This window comes from Oryzias latipes, chromosome 12, assembly GCF_053564925.1.
Source record: "Oryzias latipes strain Hd-rR chromosome 12, Olatipes_Hd-rR_3.1".
Classification (NCBI taxonomy): Eukaryota; Metazoa; Chordata; class Actinopteri; order Beloniformes; family Adrianichthyidae; genus Oryzias; species Oryzias latipes.
The window spans coordinates 690,589-714,928 of NC_136248.1; positions in this window are offsets into that span (position 1 = coordinate 690,589).

Genomic DNA, 24,340 nt, shown 5'->3' on the forward strand with positions numbered 1-24,340 from the left:
TGTCTTCTCTAGAACTGTCATCTGTAGAACTGTCGTCTGTAGAATGGTCATCTGTAGAACTGTCTTCTGTAGAACTGTCGTCTGTAGAACTGTCGTCTGTAGAATGGTCCTCTGTAGAACTGTCTTCTGTAGAACTGTCGTCTATAGAACTGTCGTCTGTAGAATGGTCATCTGTAGAACTGTCGTCTGTAGAATGGTCATCTGTAGAACTGTCTTCTCTAGAACTGTCGTCTGTAGAATGGTCCCCTGTAGAACTGTCTTCTGTAGAACTGTCGTCTGTAGAACTGTCGTCTGTAGAATGGTCCTCTGTAGAACTGTCTTCTGTAGAATTGTCGTCTATAGAACAGTCGTCTGTAGAATGGTCATCTGTAGAACTGTCGTCTGTAGAACTGTCCTCTGTAGAACTGTCTTCTGTAGAATGGTCGTCTGTAGAACTGTCTTCTGTAGAACTGTCGTCTTTAAAATGGTCATCTGTAGAACTGTCGTCTGTAGAACTGTCCTCTGTAGAACTGTCTTCTGTAGAACTGTCTTCTGTAGAACTGTCATCTGTAGAATGGTCCTCTGTAGAACTGCATTCTGTAGAACTGTCATCTGTAGAACTGTCGTCTGTAGAACTGTTTTCTGTAGAACTGTCATCTGTAGAACTGTCCTCTGTAGAAGGGTCATCTGTAGAACTGTCTTCTGTAGAACTGTCGTCTATAGAACTGTCGTCTGTAGAATGGTCATCTGTAGAACTGTCCTATGTAGAACTGTCTTCCTTAGAACTGTCATCTGTAGAACTGTCGTCTGTAGAATGGTCATCTGTAGAACTGTCCTCTGTAGAACTGTCGTCTGTAAAATGGTCCTCTGTAGAACTGTCGTCTGTAGAACTGTCCTTTTTATAATTGTCGTCTGTAGAATGGTCGTCTGTAGAACTGTCGTCCATAGAACTGTCGTCTGTAGAATGGTCCTCTGTAGAACTGTCGTCTGTAGAATGGTCCTCTGTAGAACTGTCATCCATAGAACTGTCATCTGTAGAACTGTCGTCTGTAGAACTGTCGTCTGTAGAATTGTCCTCTGTAGAACTGTCGTCTGTAGAACTGTCGTCTGTAGAACTGTCATCTGTAGAACTGTCCTCTGTAGAAGGGTCCTCTGTAGAACTTTCCTCTGTAGAACTGTCGTCTGTAGAATGGTCCTCTGTAGAACTGTCTTCTGTAGAATTGTCGTCTATAGAACTGTCGTCTGTAGAATGGTCATCTGTAGAACTGTCGTCTGTAGAACTGTCCTCTGTAGAACTGTCTTCTGTAGAATGGTCGTCTGTAGAACTGTCTTCTGTAGAACTGTCATCTGTATAACTGTCGTCTGTAAAATGGTCATCTGTAGAACTGTCGTCTGTAGAACTGTCATCTGTAGAACTGTCGTCTGTAGAAGTGTCGTCTTTAGAATGGTCCTCTGTAGAACTGTCTCCTGTAGAACTATCGTCTGTAGAACTGTCGTCTGTAGAATGGTCCTCTGTAGAAATGTCGTCTGTAGAACTGTCGTCTGTAGAACTGTCCTCTGTAGAACTGTCTTCTCTAGAACTGTCATCTGTTGAACTGTCGTCTGTAGAATGGTCATCTGTAGAACTTTCGTCTGTAGAACTGTCCTCTGTAGACTTGTCTTCTGTACAACTGTCCTCTGTAGAACTGTCATCTGTAGAATGGTCGTCTGTAGAACTGTCTTCTGTAGAACTGTCATCTGTAGAACTGTCGTCTGTAGAAGGGTCCTCTGTATAACTGTCGTCTGTAGAACTGTCGTCTGTAGAACTGTCATCTGTAGAACTGTCGTCTGTAGAATGGTCATCTGTAGATCTGTCGTCTGTAGAACTGTCCTCTGTAGAACTCTCTTCTGTAGAACTGTCCTCTGTAGAACTGTCGTCTGTAGAACTGTCGTCTGTAGAACTGTCATCTGTAGAAGGGTCCTCTGTAGAACTGTCCTCTTTAGAACTGTCGTCTGTAGAATGGTCCTCTGTAGATCTGTCTTCTGTATAACTGTCCTCTGTAGAACTGTCTTCTGTAGAACTGTCATCTGTAAAACTATCGTCTGTAGAACTGTCGTCTGTAAAATGGTCCTCTGTAGAACTGTCTTCTGTATAACTGTCCTCTGTAGAACTGTCTTCTGTAGAACTGTCATCTGTAGAATGGTCCTCTGTAGAACTGTCTTCTGTAGAACTGTCGTCTATAGAACTGTCCTCTGTAGAATGGTCATCTGTAGAACTGTCCTCTGTAGAACTGTCTTCTGTAGAACTGTCATCTGTAGAACTGTCGTCTGTACAAGTGTCGTCTTTAGAATGGTCCTCTGTAGAACTGTCTCCTGTAGAACTATCGTCTGTAGAACTGTCGTCTGTAGAATGGTCCTCTGTAGAACTGTCTTCTGTAGAACTGTCCTCTGTAGAACTGTCTTCTGTAGAATGGTCCCCTGTAGAACTGTCTTCTGTAGAACTGTCCTCTGTAGAACTGTCGTCTGTAGAACTGTCGTCTGTAGAACTGTCATCTGTAGAAAGGTCCTCTGTAGAACTGTCCTCTTTAGAACTGTCGTCTGTAGAATGGTCCTCTGTAGATCTGTCTTCTGTATAACTGTCCTCTGTAGAACTGTCTTCTGTAGAACTGTCATCTGTAAAACTATCGTCTGTAGAACTGTCGTCTGTAAAATGGTCCTCTGTAGAACTGTCTTCTGTATAACTGTCCTCTGTAGAACTGTCTTCTGTAGAACTGTCATCTGTAGAATGGTCCTCTGTAGAACTGTCTTCTGTAGAACTGTCGTCTATAGAACTGTCGTCTGTAGAATGGTCATCTGTAGAACTGTCCTCTGTAGAACTGTCTTCTGTAGAACTGTCATCTGTAGAACTGTCGTCTGTAGAAGTGTCGTCTTTAGAATGGTCCTCTGTAGAACTGTCTCCTGTAGAACTATCGTCTGTAGAACTGTCGTCTGTAGAATGGTCCTCTGTAGAACTGTCTTCTGTAGAACTGTCCTCTGTAGAACTGTCTTCTGTAGAACTGTCATCTGTAGAACTGTCGTCTGTAGAATGGTCATCTGTAGAACTGTCTTCTGTAGAATGGTCCTCTGTAGAACTGTCTTCTGTAGAACTGTCGTCTATAGAACTGTCGTCTGTAGAATGGTCATCTGTAGAACTGTCGTCTGTAGATCTGTCCTCTGTAGAACTGTCTTCTGTAGAATGGTCCCCTGTAGAACTGTCTTCTGTAGAACTGTCCTCTGTAGAACTGTCGTCTGTAGAACTGTCGTCTGTAGAACTGTCATCTGTAGAAAGGTCCTCTGTAGAACTGTCCTCTTTAGAACTGTCGTCTGTAGAATGGTCCTCTGTAGATCTGTCTTCTGTATAACTGTCCTCTGTAGAACTGTCTTCTGTAGAACTGTCATCTGTAAAACTATCGTCTGTAGAACTGTCGTCTGTAAAATGGTCCTCTGTAGAACTGTCTTCTGTATAACTGTCCTCTGTAGAACTGTCTTCTGTAGAACTGTCATCTGTAGAATGGTCCTCTGTAGAACTGTCTTCTGTAGAACTGTCGTCTATAGAACTGTCGTCTGTAGAATGGTCATCTGTAGAACTGTCCTCTGTAGAACTGTCTTCTGTAGAACTGTCATCTGTAGAACTGTCGTCTGTAGAAGTGTCGTCTTTAGAATGGTCCTCTGTAGAACTGTCTCCTGTAGAACTATCGTCTGTAGAACTGTCGTCTGTAGAATGGTCCTCTGTAGAACTGTCTTCTGTAGAACTGTCCTCTGTAGAACTGTCTTCTGTAGAACTGTCATCTGTAGAACTGTCGTCTGTAGAATGGTCATCTGTAGAACTGTCTTCTGTAGAACTGTCGTCTGTAGAACTGTCGTCTGTAGAATGGTCCTCTGTAGAACTGTCTTCTGTAGAACTGTCGTCTATAGAACTGTCGTCTGTAGAATGGTCATCTGTAGAACTGTCGTCTGTAGAACTGTCCTCTGTAGAACTGTCTTCTGTAGAATGGTCCCCTGTAGAACTGTCTTCTGTAGAACTGTCGTCTGTAGAACTGTCATCTGTAGAACTGTCGTCTGTAGAATGGTCATCTGTAGAACTGTCTTCTGTAGAACTGTTGTCTGTAGAACTGTCGTCTGTAGAATGGTCCTCTGTAGAACTGTCTTCTGTAGAATTGTCGTCTATAGAACTGTCGTCTGTAGAATGGTCATCTGTAGAACTGTCGTCTGTAGAACTGTCCTCTGTAGAACTGTCTTCTGTAGAATGGTCGTCTGTAGAACTGTCTTCTGTAGAACTGTCATCTGTAGAACTGTCGTCTGTAAAATGGTCATCTGTAGAACTGTCGTCTGTAGAACTGTCCTCTGTAGAACTGTCTTCTGTAGAACTGTCTTCTGTAGAACTGTCATCTGTAGAAATGTCCTCTGTAGAACTGCATTCTGTAGAACTGTCATCTGTAGAACTGTCGTCTGTAGAATGGTCATCTGTAGAACTGTCGTCTGTAGAACTGTCCTCTGTAGAACTGTCTTCTCTAGAACTGTCATCTGTTGAACTGTCGTCTGTAGAATGGTCATCTGTAGAACTTTCGTCTGTAGAACTGTCCTCTGTAGAACTGTCGTATGTAGAACTGTCTTCTGTAGAACTGTCATCTGTAGAATGGTCCTCTGTAGAACTGCATTCTGTAGAACTGTCATCTGTAGAACTGTCGTCTGTAGAATGGTCATCTGTAGAACTGTCGTCTGTAGAACTGTCCTCTGTAGAACTGTCTTCTCTAGAACTGTCATCTGTTCAACTGTCGTCTGTAGAATGGTCATCTGTAGAACTTTCGTCTGTAGAACTGTCCTCTCTAGACTTGTCTTCTGTAAAACTGTCCTCTGTAGAACTGTCATCTGTAGAATGGTCGTCTGTAGAACTGTCTTCTGTAGAACTGTCATCTGTAGAACTGTCGTCTGTAGAAGGGTCCTCTGTATAACTGTCGTCTGTAGAACTGTCGTCTGTAGAACTGTCATCTGTAGAACTGTCGTCTGTAGAATGGTCCTCTGTAGAACTGTCTTCTGTAGAACTGTCCTCTGTAGAACTGTCTTCTGTAGAACTGTCATCTGTAGAACTGTCGTCTGTAGAATGGTCATCTGTAGAACTGTCTTCTGTAGAACTGTCGTCTGTAGAACTGTCGTCTGTAGAATGGTCCTCTGTAGAACTGTCTTCTGTAGAACTGTCGTCTATAGAACTGTCGTCTGTAGAATGGTCATCTGTAGAACTGTCGTCTGTAGAATGGTCATCTGTAGAACTGTCTTCTCTAGAACTGTCGTCTGTAGAATGGTCCCCTGTAGAACTGTCTTCTGTAGAACTGTCGTCTGTAGAACTGTCGTCTGTAGAATGGTCCTCTGTAGAACTGTCTTCTGTAGAATTGTCGTCTATAGAACTGTCGTCTGTAGAATGGTCATCTGTAGAACTGTCGTCTGTAGAACTGTCCTCTGTAGAACTGTCTTCTGTAGAATGGTCGTCTGTAGAACTGTCTTCTGTAGAACTGTCATCTGTAGAACTGTCGTCTGTAAAATGGTCATCTGTAGAACTGTCGTCTGTAGAACTGTCCTCTGTAGAACTGTCTTCTGTAGAACTGTCTTCTGTAGAACTGTCATCTGTAGAATGGTCCTCTGTAGAACTGCATTCTGTAGAACTGTCATATGTAGAACTGTCGTCTGTAGAACTGTTTTCTGTAGAACTGTCATCTGTAGAACTGTCCTCTGTAGAAGGGTCATCTGTAGAACTGTCTTCTGTAGAACTGTCGTCTATAGAACTGTCGTCTGTAGAATGGTCATCTGTAGAACTGTCCTATGTAGAACTGTCTTCCTTAGAACTGTCATCTGTAGAACTGTCGTCTGTAGAATGGTCATCTGTAGAACTGTCCTCTGTAGAACTGTCGTCTGTAAAATGGTCCTCTGTAGAACTGTCGTCTGTAGAACTGTCCTTTTTATAATTGTCGTCTGTAGAATGGTCGTCTGTAGAACTGTCGTCCATAGAACTGTCGTCTGTAGAATGGTCCTCTGTAGAACTGTCGTCTGTAGAATGGTCCTCTGTAGAACTGTCATCCATAGAACTGTCATCTGCAGAACTGTCGTCTGTAGAACTGTCGTCTGTAGAATTGTCCTCTGTAGAACTGTCGTCTGTAGAACTGTCGTCTGTAGAACTGTCATCTGTAGAACTGTCCTCTGTAGAAGGGTCCTCTGTAGAACTTTCCTCTGTAGAACTGTCGTCTGTAGAATGGTCCTCTGTAGAACTGTCTTCTGTAGAATTGTCGTCTATAGAACTGTCGTCTGTAGAATGGTCATCTGTAGAACTGTCGTCTGTAGAACTGTCCTCTGTAGAACTGTCTTCTGTAGAATGGTCGTCTGTAGAACTGTCTTCTGTAGAACTGTCATCTGTAGAACTGTCGTCTGTAAAATGGTCATCTGTAGAACTGTCGTCTGTAGAACTGTCATCTGTAGAACTGTCGTCTGTAGAAGTGTCGTCTTTAGAATGGTCCTCTGTAGAACTGTCTCCTGTAGAACTATCGTCTGTAGAACTGTCGTCTGTAGAATGGTCCTCTGTAGAACTGTCTTCTGTAGAACTGTCCTCTGTAGAACTGTCTTCTGTAGAACTGTCATCTGTAGAACTGTCGTCTGTAGAATGGTCATCTGTAGAACTGTCTTCTGTAGAACTGTCGTCTGTAGAATGGTCCTCTGTAGAACTGTCTTCTGTAGAACTGTCGTCTATAGAACTGTCGTCTGTAGAATGGTCATCTGTAGAACTGTCGTCTGTAGAACTGTCCTCTGTAGAACTGTCTTCTGTAGAATGGTCCCCTGTAGAACTGTCTTCTGTAGAACTGTCGTCTGTAGAACTGTCATCTGTAGAACTGTCGTCTGTAGAATGGTCATCTGTAGAACTGTCTTCTGTAGAACTGTTGTCTGTAGAACTGTCGTCTGTAGAATGGTTTTCTGTAGAACTGTCTTCTGTAGAATTGTCGTCTATAGAACTGTTGTCTGTAGAATGGTCATCTGTAGAACTGTCGTCTGTAGAACTGTCCTCTGTAGAACTGTCTTCTGTAGAATGGTCGTCTGTAGAACTGTCTTCTGTAGAACTGTCATCTGTAGAACTGTCGTCTGTAAAATGGTCATCTGTAGAACTGTCGTCTGTAGAACTGTCCTCTGTAGAACTGTCTTCTGTAGAACTGTCTTCTGTAGAACTGTCATCTGTAGAATGGTCCTCTGTAGAACTGCATTCTGTAGAACTGTCATCTGTAGAACTGTCGTCTGTAGAATGGTCATCTGTAGAACTGTCGTCTGTAAAACTGTCCTCTGTAGAACTGTCTTCTCTAGAACTTTCATCTGTTGAACTGTCGTCTGTAGAATGGTCATTTGTAGAACTTTCGTCTGTAGAACTGTCCTCTGTAGAACTGTCGTCTGTAGAACTGTCTTCTGTAGAACTGTCATCTGTAGAATGGTCCTCTGTAGAACTGCATTCTGTAGAACTGTCATCTGTAGAACTGTCGTCTGTAGAATGGTCATCTGTAGAACTGTCGTCTGTAGAACTGTCCTCTGTAGAACTGTCTTCTCTAGAACTGTCATCTGTTGAACTGTCGTCTGTAGAATGGTCATCTGTAGAACTTTCGTCTGTAGAACTGTCCTCTCTAGACTTGTCTTCTGTAAAACTGTCCTCTGTAGAACTGTCATCTGTAGAATGGTCGTCTGTAGAACTGTCTTCTGTAGAACTGTCATCTGTAGAACTGTCGTCTGTAGAAGGGTCCTCTGTATAACTGTCGTCTGTAGAACTGTCGTCTGTAGAACTGTCATCTGTAGAACTGTCGTCTGTAGAATGGTCCTCTGTAGAACTGTCTTCTGTAGAACTGTCCTCTGTAGAACTGTCTTCTGTAGAACTGTCATCTGTAGAACTGTCGTCTGTAGAATGGTCATCTGTAGAACTGTCTTCTGTAGAACTGTCGTCTGTAGAACTGTCGTCTGTAGAATGGTCCTCTGTAGAACTGTCTTCTGTAGAACTGTCGTCTATAGAACTGTCGTCTGTAGAATGGTCATCTGTAGAACTGTCGTCTGTAGAATGGTCATCTGTAGAACTGTCTTCTCTAGAACTGTCGTCTGTAGAATGGTCCCCTGTAGAACTGTCTTCTGTAGAACTGTCGTCTGTAGAACTGTCGTCTGTAGAATGGTCCTCTGTAGAACTGTCTTCTGTAGAATTGTCGTCTATAGAACTGTCGTCTGTAGAATGGTCATCTGTAGAACTGTCGTCTGTAGAACTGTCCTCTGTAGAACTGTCTTCTGTAGAATGGTCGTCTGTAGAACTGTCTTCTGTAGAACTGTCGTCTGTAGAACTGTCGTCTGTAAAATGGTCATCTGTAGAACTGTCGTCTGTAGAACTGTCCTCTGTAGAACTGTCTTCTGTAGAACTGTCTTCTGTAGAACTGTCATCTGTAGAATGGTCCTCTGTAGAACTGCATTCTGTAGAACTGTCATCTGTAGAACTGTCGTCTGTAGAACTGTTTTCTGTAGAACTGTCATCTGTAGAACTGTCCTCTGTAGAAGGGTCATCTGTAGAACTGTCTTCTGTAGAACTGTCGTCTATAGAACTGTCGTCTGTAGAATGGTCATCTGTAAAACTGTCCTATGTAGAACTGTCTTCCTTAGAACTGTCATCTGTAGAACTGTCCTCTGTAGAACTGTCGTCTGTAAAATGGTCCTCTGTAGAACTGTCGTCTGTAGAACTGTCCTTTTTATAATTGTCGTCTGTAGAATGGTCGTCTGTAGAACTGTCATCCATAGAACTGTCGTCTGTAGAATGGTCCTCTGTAGAACTGTCGTCTGTAGAATGGTCCTCTGTAGAACTGTCCTCTGTATAAGGGTCCTCTGTAGAACTTTCCTCTGTAGAACTGTCGTCTGTAGAATGGTCCTCTGTAGAACTGTCTTCTGTAGAATTGTCGTCTATAGAACTGTCGTCTGTAGAATGGTCATCTGTAGAACTGTCGTCTGTAGAACTGTCCTCTGTAGAACTGTCTTCTGTAGAATGGTCGTCTGTAGAACTGTCTTCTGTAGAACTGTCATCTGTAGAACTGTCGTCTGTAAAATGGTCATCTGTAGAACTGTCGTCTGTAGAACTGTCCTCTGTAGAACTGTCTTCTGTAGAACTGTCTTCTGTAGAACTGTCATCTGTAGAATGGTCCTCTGTAGAACTGCATTCTGTAGAATTGTCATCTGTAGAACTGTCGTCTGTAGAACTGTCGTCTGTAGAACTGTCCTCTGTAGAACTGTCTTCTCTAGAACTGTCATCTGTTGAACTGTCGTCTGTAGAATGGTCATCTGTAGAACTTTCGTCTGTAGAACTGTCCTCTGTAGACTTGTCTTCTGTAAAACTGTCCTCTGTAGAACTGTCATCTGTAGAATGGTTGTCTGTAGAACTGTCTTCTGTAGAACTGTCATCTGTAGAACTGTCGTCTGTAGAAGGGTCCTCTGTATAACTGTCGTCTGTAGAACTGTCGTCTGTAGAACTGTCATCTGTAGAACTGTCGTCTGTAGAATGGTCATCTGTAGATCTGTCGTCTGTAGAACTGTCCTCTGTAGAACTCTCTTCTGTAGAACTGTCCTCTGTAGAACTGTCGTCTGTAGAACTGTCGTCTGTAGAACTGTCATCTGTAGAAGGGTCCTCTGTAGAACTGTCCTCTTTAGAACTGTCGTCTGTAGAATGGTCCTCTGTAGATCTGTCTTCTGTATAACTGTCCTCTGTAGAACTGTCTTCTGTAGAACTGTCATCTGTAAAACTATCGTCTGTAGAACTGTCGTCTGTAAAATGGTCCTCTGTAGAACTGTCTTCTGTATAACTGTCCTCTGTAGAACTGTCTTCTGTAGAACTGTCATCTGTAGAATGGTCCTCTGTAGAACTGTCTTCTGTAGAACTGTCGTCTATAGAACTGTCGTCTGTAGAATGGTCATCTGTAGAACTGTCCTCTGTAGAACTGTCTTCTGTAGAACTGTCATCTGTAGAACTGTCGTCTGTAGAAGTGTCGTCTTTAGAATGGTCCTCTGTAGAACTGTCTCCTGTAGAACTATCGTCTGTAGAACTGTCGTCTGTAGAATTGTCCTCTGTAGAACTGTCTTCTGTAGAACTGTCCTCTGTAGAACTGTCTTCTGTAGAACTGTCATCTGTAGAACTGTCGTCTGTAGAATGGTCATCTGTAGAACTGTCTTCTGTAGAACTGTCGTCTGTAGAACTGTCGTCTGTAGAATGGTCCTCTGTAGAACTGTCTTCTGTAGAACTGTCGTCTATAGAACTGTCGTCTGTAGAATGGTCATCTGTAGAACTGTCGTCTGTAGAACTGTCCTCTGTAGAACTGTCTTCTGTAGAATGGTCCCCTGTAGAACTGTCTTCTGTAGAACTGTCGTCTGTAGAACTGTCATCTGTAGAACTGTCATCTGTAGAACTGTCGTCTGTAGAATGGTCCTCTGTAGAACTGTCTTCTGTAGAACTGTCCTCTGTAGACCTGTCTTCTGTAGAACTGTCATCTGTAGAACTGTCGTCTGTAGAATGGTCATCTGTAGAACTGTCTTCTGTAGAACTGTCGTCTGTAGAACTGTCGTCTGTAGAATGGTCCTCTGTAGAACTGTCTTCTGTAGAACTGTCGTCTATAGAACTGTCGTCTGTAGAATGGTCATCTGTAGAACTGTCGTCTGTAGAATGGTCATCTGTAGAACTGTCTTCTCTAGAACTGTCGTCTGTAGAATGGTCCCCTGTAGAACTGTCTTCTGTAGAACTGTCGTCTGTAGAACTGTCGTCTGTAGAAAGGTCCTCTGTAGAACTGTCTTCTGTAGAATTGTCGTCTATAGAATTGTCGTCTGTAGAATGGTCATCTGTAGAACTGTCGTCTGTAGAACTGTCCTCTGTAGAACTGTCTTCTGTAGAATGGTCGTCTGTAGAACTGTCTTCTGTAGAACTGTCATCTGTAGAACTGTCGTCTGTAAAATGGTCATCTGTAGAACTGTCCTCTGTAGAACTGTCTTCTGTAGAACTGTCTTCTGTAGAACTGTCATCTGTAGAATGGTCCTCTGTAGAACTGCATTCTGTAGAACTGTCATCTGTAGAACTGTCGTCTGTAGAACTGTTTTCTGTAGAACTGTCATCTGTAGAACTGTCCTCTGTAGAAGGGTCATCTGTAGAACTGTCTTCTGTAGAACTGTCGTCTATAGAACTGTCGTCTGTAGAATGGTCATCTGTAGAACTGTCCTATGTAGAACTGTCTTCCTTAGAACTGTCATCTGTAGAACTGTCGTCTGTAGAATGGTCATCTGTAGAACTGTCCTCTGTAGAACTGTCGTCTGTAAAATGGTCCTCTGTAGAATGGTCGTCTGTAGAACTGTCCTTTTTATAATTGTCGTCTGTAGAATGGTCGTCTGTAGAACTGTCGTCCATAGAACTGTCGTCTGTAGAATGGTCCTCTGTAGAACTGTCGTCTGTAGAATGGTCCTCTGTAGAACTGTCATCCATAGAACTGTCATCTGTAGAACTGTCGTCTGTAGAACTGTCGTCTGTAGAATTGTCCTCTGTAGAACTGTCGTCTGTAGAACTGTCGTCTGTAGAACTGTCATCTGTAGAACTGTCCTCTGTAGAAGGGTCCTCTGTAGAACTTTCCTCTGTAGAACTGTCGTCTGTAGAATGGTCCTCTTTAGAACTGTCGTCTGTAAAACTGTCGTCTGTAGAATGGTCATCTCTAGAACTGTCTTCTGTAGAACTGTCGTCTATAGAACTGTCGTCTGTAGAATGGTCATCTGTAAAAACTGTCGTCTATAGAACTGTCCTCTGTAGAACTGTCTTCTGTAGAACTGTCATCTGTACAACTGTCGTCTGTAGAACTGTCCTCTGTAGAACTGTCCTCTGTAAAACTGTTGTTTTTAGAATGGTCATCTGTTTAACTGTCGTCTGTAGAATGGTCCTCTGTAGAACTGTCGTCTGTAGAACTGTTGTCCATAGAATGGTTGTCTGTACAACTGTCGTCTGTAGAATGGTCCTCTGTAGAACTGTCGTCCATAGAACTGTCGTCTCTACAACTGTCCTCTGTAGAACTGTCGTCTGTAGAACTGTCGTCTGTAAAACTGCCCTCTGTAGAACTGTCTTCTGTAGAACTGTCATCTGTAGAACTGTCGTCTGTAGAATGGTCATCTGTAGAACTGTCATCTGTAGAACTGTCGTCTGTAAAATGATCCTCTGTTGAACTGTCGTCTGTAGAATGGTCCTCTGTAGAACTGTCATCTGTAGAACTGTCGTCTGTAGAATGTTCATCTGTAGAACTGTCTTCTGTAGAATGGTCCTCTGTAGAACTGTCGTCCATAGAACTGTCGTCTGTAGAATGGTCCTCTGTAGAACTGTCGTCTGTAGAATGGTCCTCTGTAGAACTGTCCTCTGTAGAACTGTCGTCCATAGAACTGTCATCTGTAGAACTGTCGTCTGTAGAACTGTCATCTGTAGAACTGTCGTCTGTAGAACTGTCGTCTGTAGAATTGTCCTCTGTAGAACTGTCGTCTGTAGAACTGTCGTCTGTAGAACTGTCATCTGTAGAACTGTCGTCTGTAGAATGGTCATCTGTAGAACTGCATTCTGTAGAATTGTCATCTGTAGAACTGTCGTCTGTAGAACTGTCGTCTGTAGAACTGTCCTCTGTAGAACTGTCTTCTCTAGAACTGTCATCTGTTGAACTGTCGTCTGTAGAATGGTCATCTGTAGAACTTTCGTCTGTAGAACTGTCCTCTGTAGACTTGTCTTCTGTAAAACTGTCCTCTGTAGAACTGTCATCTGTAGAATGGTTGTCTGTAGAACTGTCTTCTGTAGAACTGTCATCTGTAGAACTGTCGTCTGTAGAAGGGTCCTCTGTATAACTGTCGTCTGTAGAACTGTCGTCTGTAGAACTGTCATCTGTAGAACTGTCGTCTGTAGAATGGTCATCTGTAGATCTGTCGTCTGTAGAACTGTCCTCTGTAGAACTCTCTTCTGTAGAACTGTCCTCTGTAGAACTGTCGTCTGTAGAACTGTCGTCTGTAGAACTGTCATCTGTAGAAGGGTCCTCTGTAGAACTGTCCTCTTTAGAACTGTCGTCTGTAGAATGGTCCTCTGTAGATCTGTCTTCTGTATAACTGTCCTCTGTAGAACTGTCTTCTGTAGAACTGTCATCTGTAAAACTATCGTCTGTAGAACTGTCGTCTGTAAAATGGTCCTCTGTAGAACTGTCTTCTGTATAACTGTCCTCTGTAGAACTGTCTTCTGTAGAACTGTCATCTGTAGAATGGTCCTCTGTAGAACTGTCTTCTGTAGAACTGTCGTCTATAGAACTGTCGTCTGTAGAATGGTCATCTGTAGAACTGTCCTCTGTAGAACTGTCTTCTGTAGAACTGTCATCTGTAGAACTGTCGTCTGTAGAAGTGTCGTCTTTAGAATGGTCCTCTGTAGAACTGTCTCCTGTAGAACTATCGTCTGTAGAACTGTCGTCTGTAGAATTGTCCTCTGTAGAACTGTCTTCTGTAGAACTGTCCTCTGTAGAACTGTCTTCTGTAGAACTGTCATCTGTAGAACTGTCGTCTGTAGAATGGTCATCTGTAGAACTGTCTTCTGTAGAACTGTCGTCTGTAGAACTGTCGTCTGTAGAATGGTCCTCTGTAGAACTGTCTTCTGTAGAACTGTCGTCTATAGAACTGTCGTCTGTAGAATGGTCATCTGTAGAACTGTCGTCTGTAGAACTGTCCTCTGTAGAACTGTCTTCTGTAGAATGGTCCCCTGTAGAACTGTCTTCTGTAGAACTGTCGTCTGTAGAACTGTCATCTGTAGAACTGTCATCTGTAGAACTGTCGTCTGTAGAATGGTCCTCTGTAGAACTGTCTTCTGTAGAACTGTCCTCTGTAGACCTGTCTTCTGTAGAACTGTCATCTGTAGAACTGTCGTCTGTAGAATGGTCATCTGTAGAACTGTCTTCTGTAGAACTGTCGTCTGTAGAACTGTCGTCTGTAGAATGGTCCTCTGTAGAACTGTCTTCTGTAGAACTGTCGTCTATAGAACTGTCGTCTGTAGAATGGTCATCTGTAGAACTGTCGTCTGTAGAATGGTCATCTGTAGAACTGTCTTCTCTAGAACTGTCGTCTGTAGAATGGTCCCCTGTAGAACTGTCTTCTGTAGAACTGTCGTCTGTAGAACTGTCGTCTGTAGAAAGGTCCTCTGTAGAACTGTCTTCTGTAGAATTGTCGTCTATAGAATTGTCGTCTGTAGAATGGTCATCTGTAGAACTGTCGTCTGTAGAACTGTCCTCTGTAGAACTGTCTTCTGTAGAATGGTCGTCTGTAGAACTGTCTTCTGTAGAACTGTCATCTGTAGAACTGTCGTCTGTAAAATGGTCATCTGTAGAACTGTCCTCTGTAGAACTGTCTTCTGTAGAACTGTCTTCTGTAGAACTGTCATCTGTAGAATGGTCCTCTGTAGAACTGCATTCTGTAGAACTGTCATCTGTAGAACTGTCGTCTGTAGAACTGTTTTCTGTAGAACTGTCATCTGTAGAACTGTCCTCTGTAGAAGGGTCATCTGTAGAACTGTCTTCTGTAGAACTGTCGTCTATAGAACTGTCGTCTGTAGAATGGTCATCTGTAGAACTGTCCTATGTAGAACTGTCTTCCTTAGAACTGTCATCTGTAGAACTGTCGTCTGTAGAATGGTCATCTGTAGAACTGTCCTCTGTAGAACTGTCGTCTGTAAAATGGTCCTCTGTAGAATGGTCGTCTGTAGAACTGTCCTTTTTATAATTGTCGTCTGTAGAATGGTCGTCTGTAGAACTGTCGTCCATAGAACTGTCGTCTGTAGAATGGTCCTCTGTAGAACTGTCGTCTGTAGAATGGTCCTCTGTAGAACTGTCATCCATAGAACTGTCATCTGTAGAACTGTCGTCTGTAGAACTGTCGTCTGTAGAATTGTCCTCTGTAGAACTGTCGTCTGTAGAACTGTCGTCTGTAGAACTGTCATCTGTAGAACTGTCCTCTGTAGAAGGGTCCTCTGTAGAACTTTCCTCTGTAGAACTGTCGTCTGTAGAATGGTCCTCTTTAGAACTGTCGTCTGTAAAACTGTCGTCTGTAGAATGGTCATCTCTAGAACTGTCTTCTGTAGAACTGTCGTCTATAGAACTGTCGTCTGTAGAATGGTCATCTGTAAAAACTGTCGTCTATAGAACTGTCCTCTGTAGAACTGTCTTCTGTAGAACTGTCATCTGTACAACTGTCGTCTGTAGAACTGTCCTCTGTAGAACTGTCCTCTGTAAAACTGTTGTTTTTAGAATGGTCATCTGTTTAACTGTCGTCTGTAGAATGGTCCTCTGTAGAACTGTCGTCTGTAGAACTGTTGTCCATAGAATGGTTGTCTGTACAACTGTCGTCTGTAGAATGGTCCTCTGTAGAACTGTCGTCCATAGAACTGTCGTCTCTACAACTGTCCTCTGTAGAACTGTCGTCTGTAGAACTGTCGTCTGTAAAACTGCCCTCTGTAGAACTGTCTTCTGTAGAACTGTCATCTGTAGAACTGTCGTCTGTAGAATGGTCATCTGTAGAACTGTCATCTGTAGAACTGTCGTCTGTAAAATGATCCTCTGTTGAACTGTCGTCTGTAGAATGGTCCTCTGTAGAACTGTCATCTGTAGAACTGTCGTCTGTAGAATGTTCATCTGTAGAACTGTCTTCTGAAGAATGGTCATCTGTAGAACTGTCCTCTGTAGAATGGTCCTCTGTAGAACTGTCCTATGTAGAACTGTCGTCTGTAGAATGGTCCTCTGTAGAACTGTCGTCTGTAGAACTGTCGTCTGTAGAACTGTCGTCTGTAGAATGGTCATCTGTAGAACTGTCGTCTGTAGAACTATCCTCTGTAGAACTGTCTTCTGTAGAACTGTCATCTGTAAAACTGTCGTCTGTAGAATGGTCGTCTGTAGAACTATCGTCTGTAGAACTGTCGTCTGTAGAATGGTCCTCTGTAGAACTGTCCTCTGTAGAACTGTCGTCTGTAGAATGGTCCTCTGTAGAACTGTCGTCTGTAGAACTGTCCTCTGTATAACTGTCGTCTGTAGAACTGTCGTCTGTAGAAGGGTCTTCTGTAGAACTGTCATCTGTAGAACTGTCATCTGTAGAACTGTCCTCTGTCGAACTGTTTTCTGTAGAATTGTCATCTGTAGAACTGTCGTCTGTAGAAGGGTCATCTGTAGAACTGTCCTCTGTAGAACCGTCGTCTGTAAAATGGTCCTCTTTTGAACTGTCGTCTGTAAACTGTCGTCCATAGAACTGTCATCTGTAGAACTGTCTTCTGTAGAACTGTCATCTGTAGAACTGTCGTCTGTAGAATGGTCATCTGTAGAATTGTCCTCTGTAGAACTGTCCTCTGTAGAACTGTCGTCTGTAGAATGGTCCTTTGTAGAACTGTCGTCCATAGAACTGTCGTCTGTAGAAGGGTCTTCTGTAGAACTGTCATCTGTAGAACTGTCGTCTGTAGAACTGTCCTCTGTAGAACTATCGTCTGTAAAACTGTCTTCTGTAGAACTGTCGTCTGTAGAATGGTCATCTGTAGAACTGTCCTCTGTAGAACTGTCGTCTGTAGAATGGTCCTCTGTAGAACTGTCGTCTGTAGAATGGTCCTCTGTAGAACTGTCGTCTGTAGAACTTTCGTCCATAGAACTGTCATCTGTAGAACTGTCTTCTGTAGAACTGTCATCTGTAGAACTGTCGTCTGTAGAATGGTCATCTGTAGAATTGTCCTCTGTAGAACTTTCCTCTGTAGAACTGTCGTCTGTACAATGGTCCTTTGTAGAACTGTCGTCCATAGAACTGTCGTCTGTAGAAGGGTCTTCTGTAGAACTGTCATCTGTAGAACTGTCGTCTGTAGAACTGTCCTCTGTAGAACTATCGTCTGTAAAACTGTCTTCTGTAGAACTGTCGTCTGTAGAATGGTCATCTGTAGAACTGTCCTCTGTAGAACTGTCGTCTGTAGAATGGTCCTCTGTAGAACTGTCGTCTGTAGAACGGTCCTCTGTAGAACTGTCATCTGTAGAACTGTCGTCTGTAGAATGGTCATCTGTAGAACTGTCTTCTGTAGAACTGCTGTCTGTAGAACTGTCGTCTGTAGAATGGTCCTCTGTAGAACTGTCTTCTGTAGAATTGTCGTCTATAGAACTGTCGTCTGTAGAATGGTCATCTGTAGAACTGTCGTCTGTAGAACTGTCCTCTGTAGAACTGTCTTCTGTAGAATGGTCGTCTGTAGAACTGTCTTCTGTAGAACTGTCATCTGTAGAACTGTCGTCTGTAAAATGGTCATCTGTAGAACTGTCGTCTGTAGAACTGTCCTCTGTAGAACTGTCTTCTGTAGAACTGTCTTCTGTAGAACTGTCATCTGTAGAAATGTCCTCTGTAGAACTGCATTCTGTAGAACTGTCATCTGTAGAACTGTCGTCTGTAGAATGGTCATCTGTAGAACTGTCGTCTGTAGAACTGTCCTCTGTAGAACTGTCTTCTCTAGAACTGTCATCTGTTGAACTGTCGTCTGTAGAATGGTCATCTGTAGAACTTTCGTCTGTAGAACTGTCCTCTGTAGAACTGTCGTCTGTAGAACTGTCTTCTGTAGAACTGTCATCTGTAGAATGGTCCTCTGTAGAACTGCATTCTGTAGAACTGTCATCTGTAGAACTGTCGTCTGTAGAATGGTCATCTGTAGAACTGTCGTCTGTAGAACTGTCCTCTGTAGAACTGTCTTCTCTAGAACTGTCATCTGTTCAACTGTCGTCTGTAGAATGGTCATCTGTAGAACTTTCGTCTGTAGAACTGTCCTATCTAGACTTGTCTTCTGTAAAACTGTCCTCTGTAGAACTGTCATCTGTAGAATGGTCGTCTGTAGAACTGTCTTCTGTAGAACTGTCATCTGTAGAACTGTCGTCTGTAGAAGGGTCCTCTGTATAACTGTCGTCTGTAGAACTGTCGTCTGTAGAACTGTCATCTGTAGAACTGTCGTCTGTAGAATGGTCCTCTGTAGAACTGTCTTCTGTAGAACTGTTCTCTGTAGAACTGTCTTCTGTAGAACTGTCATCTGTAGAACTGTCGTCTGTAGAATGGTCATCTGTAGAACTGTCTTCTGTAGAACTGTCGTCTGTAGAACTGTCGTCTGTAGAATGGTCCTCTGTAGAACTGTCTTCTGTAGAACTGTCGTCTATAGAACTGTCGTCTGTAGAATGGTCATCTGTAGAACTGTCGTCTGTAGAATGGTCATCTGTAGAACTGTCTTCTCTAGAACTGTCGTCTGTAGAATGGTCCCCTGTAGAACTGACTTCTGTAGAACTGTCGTCTGTAGAACTGTCGTCTGTAGAATGGTCCTCTGTAGAACTGTCTTCTGTAGAATTGTCGTCTATAGAACTGTCGTCTGTAGAATGGTCATCTGTAGAACTGTCGTCTGTAGAACTGTCCTCTGTAGAACTGTCTTCTGTAGAATGGTCGTCTGTAGAACTGTCTTCTGTAGAACTGTCATCTGTAGAACTGTCGTCTGTAAAATGGTCATCTGTAGAACTGTCGTCTGTAGAACTGTCCTCTGTAGAACTGTCTTCTGTAGAACTGTCTTCTGTAGAACTGTCATCTGTAGAATGGTCCTCTGTAGAACTGCATTCTGTAGAACTGTCATCTGTAGAACTGTCGTCTGTAGAACTGTTTTCTGTAGAACTGTCATCTGTAGAACTGTCCTCTGTAGAAGGGTCATCTGTAGAACTGTCTTCTGTAGAACTGTCGTCTATAGAACTGTCGTCTGTAGAATGGTCATCTGTAGAACTGTCCTATGTAGAACTGTCTTCCTTAGAACTGTCATCTGTAGAACTGTCGTCTGTAGAATGGTCATCTGTAGAACTGTCCTCTGTAGAACTGTCGTCTGTAAAATGGTCCTCTGTAGAACTGTCGTCTGTAGAACTGTCCTTTTTATAATTGTCGTCTGTAGAATGGTCGTCTGTAGAACTGTCGTCCATAGAACTGTCGTCTGTAGAATGGTCCTCTGTAGAACTGTCGTCTGTAGAATGGTCCTCTGTAGAACTGTCATCCATAGAACTGTCATCTGTAGAACTGTCGTCTGTAGAACTGTCGTCTGTAGAATTGTCCTCTGTAGAACTGTCGTCTGTAGAACTGTCGTCTGTAGAACTGTCATCTGTAGAACTGTCCTCTGTAGAAGGGTCCTCTGTAGAACTTTCCTCTGTAGAACTGTCGTCTGTAGAATGGTCCTCTGTAGAACTGTCTTCTGTAGAATTGTCGTCTATAGAACTGTCGTCTGTAGAATGGTCATCTGTAGAACTGTCGTCTGTAGAACTGTCCTCTGTAGAACTGTCTTCTGTAGAATGGTCGTCTGTAGAACTGTCTTCTGTAGAACTGTCATCTGTAGAACTGTCGTCTGTAAAATGGTCATCTGTAGAACTGTCTTCTGTAGAATGGTCGTCTGTAGAACTGTCTTCTGTAGAACTGTCATCTGTAGAACTGTCGTCTGTAAAATGGTCATCTGTAGAACTGTCGTCTGTAGAACTGTCATCTGTAGAACTGTCGTCTGTAGAAGTGTCGTCTTTAGAATGGTCCTCTGTAGAACTGTCTCCTGTAGAACTATCGTCTGTAGAACTGTCGTCTGTAGAATGGTCCTCTGTAGAACTGTCTTCTGTAGAACTGTCCTCTGTAGAACTGTCTTCTGTAGAACTGTCATCTGTAGAACTGTCGTCTGTAGAATGGTCATCTGTAGAACTGTCTTCTGTAGAACTGTCGTCTGTAGAACTGTCGTCTGTAGAATGGTCCTCTGTAGAACTGTCTTCTGTAGAACTGTCGTCTATAGAACTGTCGTCTGTAGAATGGTCATCTGTAGAACTGTCGTCTGTAGAACTGTCCTCTGTAGAACTGTCTTCTGTAGAATGGTCCCCTGTAGAACTGTCTTCTGTAGAACTGTCGTCTGTAGAACTGTCATCTGTAGAACTGTCGTCTGTAGAATGGTCATCTGTAGAACTGTCTTCTGTAGAACTGTTGTCTGTAGAATTGTCGTCTGTAGAATGGTCCTCTGTAGAACTGTCTTCTGTAGAATTGTCGTCTATAGAACTGTCGTCTGTAGAATGGTCATCTGTAGAACTGTCGTCTGTAGAACTGTCCTCTGTAGAACTGTCTTCTGTAGAATGGTCGTCTGTAGAACTGTCTTCTGTAGAACTGTCATCTGTAGAACTGTCGTCTGTAAAATGGTCATCTGTAGAACTGTCGTCTGTAGAACTGTCCTCTGTAGAACTGTCTTCTGTAGAACTGTCTTCTGTAGAACTGTCATCTGTAGAATGGTCCTCTGTAGAACTGCATTCTGTAGAACTGTCATCTGTAGAACTGTCGTCTGTAGAATGGTCATCTGTAGAACTGTCGTCTGTAGAACTGTCCTCTGTAGAACTGTCTTCTCTAGAACTTTCATCTGTTGAACTGTCGTCTGTAGAATGGTCATCTGTAGAACTTTCGTCTGTAGAACTGTCCTCTGTAGAACTGTCGTCTGTAGAACTGTCTTCTGTAGAACTGTCATCTGTAGAATGGTCCTCTGTAGAACTGCATTCTGTAGAACTGTCATCTGTAGAACTGTCGTCTGTAGAATGGTCATCTGTAGAACTGTCGTCTGTAGAACTGTCCTCTGTAGAACTGTCTTCTCTAGAACTGTCATCTGTTGAACTGTCGTCTGTAGAATGGTCATCTGTAGAACTTTCGTCTGTAGAACTGTCCTCTCTAGACTTGTCTTCTGTAAAACTGTCCTCTGTAGAACTGTCATCTGTAGAATGGTCGTCTGTAGAACTGTCTTCTGTAGAACTGTCATCTGTAGAACTGTCGTCTGTAGAAGGGTCCTCTGTATAACTGTCGTCTGTAGAACTGTCGTCTGTAGAACTGTCATCTGTAGAACTGTCGTCTGTAGAATGGTCCTCTGTAGAACTGTGTTCTGTAGAACTGTCCTCTGTAGAACTGTCTTCTGTAGAACTGTCATCTGTAGAACTGTCGTTTGTAGAATGGTCATCTGTAGAACTGTCTTCTGTAGAACTGTCGTCTGTAGAACTGTCGTCTGTAGAATGGTCCTCTGTAGAACTGTCTTCTGTAGAACTGTCGTCTATAGAACTGTCGTCTGTAGAATGGTCATCTGTAGAACTGTCGTCTGTAGAATGGTCATCTGTAGAACTGTCTTCTCTAGAACTGTCGTCTGTAGAATGGTCCCCTGTAAAACTGTCTTCTGTAGAACTGTCGTCTGTAGAACTGTCGTCTGTAGAATGGTCCTCTGTAGAACTGTCTTCTGTAGAATTGTCGTCTATAGAACTGTCGTCTGTAGAATGGTCATCTGTAGAACTGTCGTCTGTAGAACTGTCCTCTGTAGAACTGTCTTCTGTAGAATGGTCGTCTGTAGAACTGTCTTCTGTAGAACTGTCATCTGTAGAACTGTCGTCTGTAAAATGGTCATCTGTAGAACTGTCGTCTGTAGAACTGTCCTCTGTAGAACTGTCTTCTGTAGAACTGTCTTCTGTAGAACTGTCATCTGTAGAATGGTCCTCTGTAGAACTGCATTCTGTAGAACTGTCATCTGTAGAACTGTCGTCTGTAGAACTGTTTTCTGTAGAACTGTCATCTGTAGAACTGTCCTCTGTAGAAGGGTCATCTGTAGAACTGTCTTCTGTAGAACTGTCGTCTATAGAACTGTCGTCTGTAGAATGGTCATCTGTAGAACTGTCCTATGTAGAACTGTCTTCCTTAGAACTGTCATCTGTAGAACTGTCGTCTGTAGAATGGTCATCTGTAGAACTGTCCTCTGTAGAACTGTCGTCTGTAAAATGGTCCTCTGTAGAACTGTCGTCTGTAGAACTGTCCTTTTTATAATTGTCGTCTGTAGAATGGTCGTCTGTAGAACTGTCGTCCATAGAACTGTCGTCTGTAGAATGGTCCTCTGTAGAACTGTCGTCTGTAGAATGGTCCTCTGTAGAACTGTCATCTGTAGAACTGTCGTCTGTAGAATGGTCATCTGTAGAACTGTCGTCTGTAGAACTGTCCTCTGTAGAACTGTCTTCTCTAGAACTGTCATCTGTTCAACTGTCGTCTGTAGAATGGTCATCTGTAGAACTTTCGTCTGTAGAACTGTCCTATCTAGACTTGTCTTCTGTAAAACTGTCCTCTGTAGAACTGTCATCTGTAGAATGGTCGTCTGTAGAACTGTCTTCTGTAGAACTGTCATCTGTAGAACTGTCGTCTGTAGAAGGGTCCTCTGTATAACTGTCGTCTGTAGAACTGTCGTCTGTAGAACTGTCATCTGTAGAACTGTCGTCTGTAGAATGGTCCTCTGTAGAACTGTCTTCTGTAGAACTGTTCTCTGTAGAACTGTCTTCTGTAGAACTGTCATCTGTAGAACTGTCGTCTGTAGAATGGTCATCTGTAGAACTGTCTTCTGTAGAACTGTCGTCTGTAGAACTGTCGTCTGTAGAATGGTCCTCTGTAGAACTGTCTTCTGTAGAACTGTCGTCTATAGAACTGTCGTCTGTAGAATGGTCATCTGTAGAACTGTCGTCTGTAGAATGGTCATCTGTAGAACTGTCTTCTCTAGAACTGTCGTCTGTAGAATGGTCCCCTGTAGAACTGACTTCTGTAGAACTGTCGTCTGTAGAACTGTCGTCTGTAGAATGGTCCTCTGTAGAACTGTCTTCTGTAGAATTGTCGTCTATAGAACTGTCGTCTGTAGAATGGTCATCTGTAGAACTGTCGTCTGTAGAACTGTCCTCTGTAGAACTGTCTTCTGTAGAATGGTCGTCTGTAGAACTGTCTTCTGTAGAACTGTCATCTGTAGAACTGTCGTCTGTAAAATGGTCATCTGTAGAACTGTCGTCTGTAGAACTGTCCTCTGTAGAACTGTCTTCTGTAGAACTGTCTTCTGTAGAACTGTCATCTGTAGAATGGTCCTCTGTAGAACTGCATTCTGTAGAACTGTCATCTGTAGAACTGTCGTCTGTAGAACTGTTTTCTGTAGAACTGTCATCTGTAGAACTGTCCTCTGTAGAAGGGTCATCTGTAGAACTGTCTTCTGTAGAACTGTCGTCTATAGAACTGTCGTCTGTAGAATGGTCATCTGTAGAACTGTCCTATGTAGAACTGTCTTCCTTAGAACTGTCATCTGTAGAACTGTCGTCTGTAGAATGGTCATCTGTAGAACTGTCCTCTGTAGAACTGTCGTCTGTAAAATGGTCCTCTGTAGAACTGTCGTCTGTAGAACTGTCCTTTTTATAATTGTCGTCTGTAGAATGGTCGTCTGTAGAACTGTCGTCCATAGAACTGTCGTCTGTAGAATGGTCCTCTGTAGAACTGTCGTCTGTAGAATGGTCCTCTGTAGAACTGTCATCCATAGAACTGTCATCTGTAGAACTGTCGTCTGTAGAACTGTCGTCTGTAGAATTGTCCTCTGTAGAACTGTCGTCTGTAGAACTGTCGTCTGTAGAACTGTCATCTGTAGAACTGTCCTCTGTAGAAGGGTCCTCTGTAGAACTTTCCTCTGTAGAACTGTCGTCTGTAGAATGGTCCTCTGTAGAACTGTCTTCTGTAGAATTGTCGTCTATAGAACTGTCGTCTGTAGAATGGTCATCTGTAGAACTGTCGTCTGTAGAACTGTCCTCTGTAGAACTGTCTTCTGTAGAATGGTCGTCTGTAGAACTGTCTTCTGTAGAACTGTCATCTGTAGAACTGTCGTCTGTAAAATGGTCATCTGTAGAACTGTCTTCTGTAGAATGGTCGTCTGTAGAACTGTCTTCTGTAGAACTGTCATCTGTAGAACTGTCGTCTGTAAAATGGTCATCTGTAGAACTGTCGTCTGTAGAACTGTCATCTGTAGAACTGTCGTCTGTAGAAGTGTCGTCTTTAGAATGGTCCTCTGTAGAACTGTCTCCTGTAGAACTATCGTCTGTAGAACTGTCGTCTGTAGAATGGTCCTCTGTAGAACTGTCTTCTGTAGAACTGTCCTCTGTAGAACTGTCTTCTGTAGAACTGTCATCTGTAGAACTGTCGTCTGTAGAATGGTCATCTGTAGAACTGTCTTCTGTAGAACTGTCGTCTGTAGAACTGTCGTCTGTAGAATGGTCCTCTGTAGAACTGTCTTCTGTAGAACTGTCGTCTATAGAACTGTCGTCTGTAGAATGGTCATCTGTAGAACTGTCGTCTGTAGAACTGTCCTCTGTAGAACTGTCTTCTGTAGAATGGTCCCCTGTAGAACTGTCTTCTGTAGAACTGTCGTCTGTAGAACTGTCATCTGTAGAACTGTCGTCTGTAGAATGGTCATCTG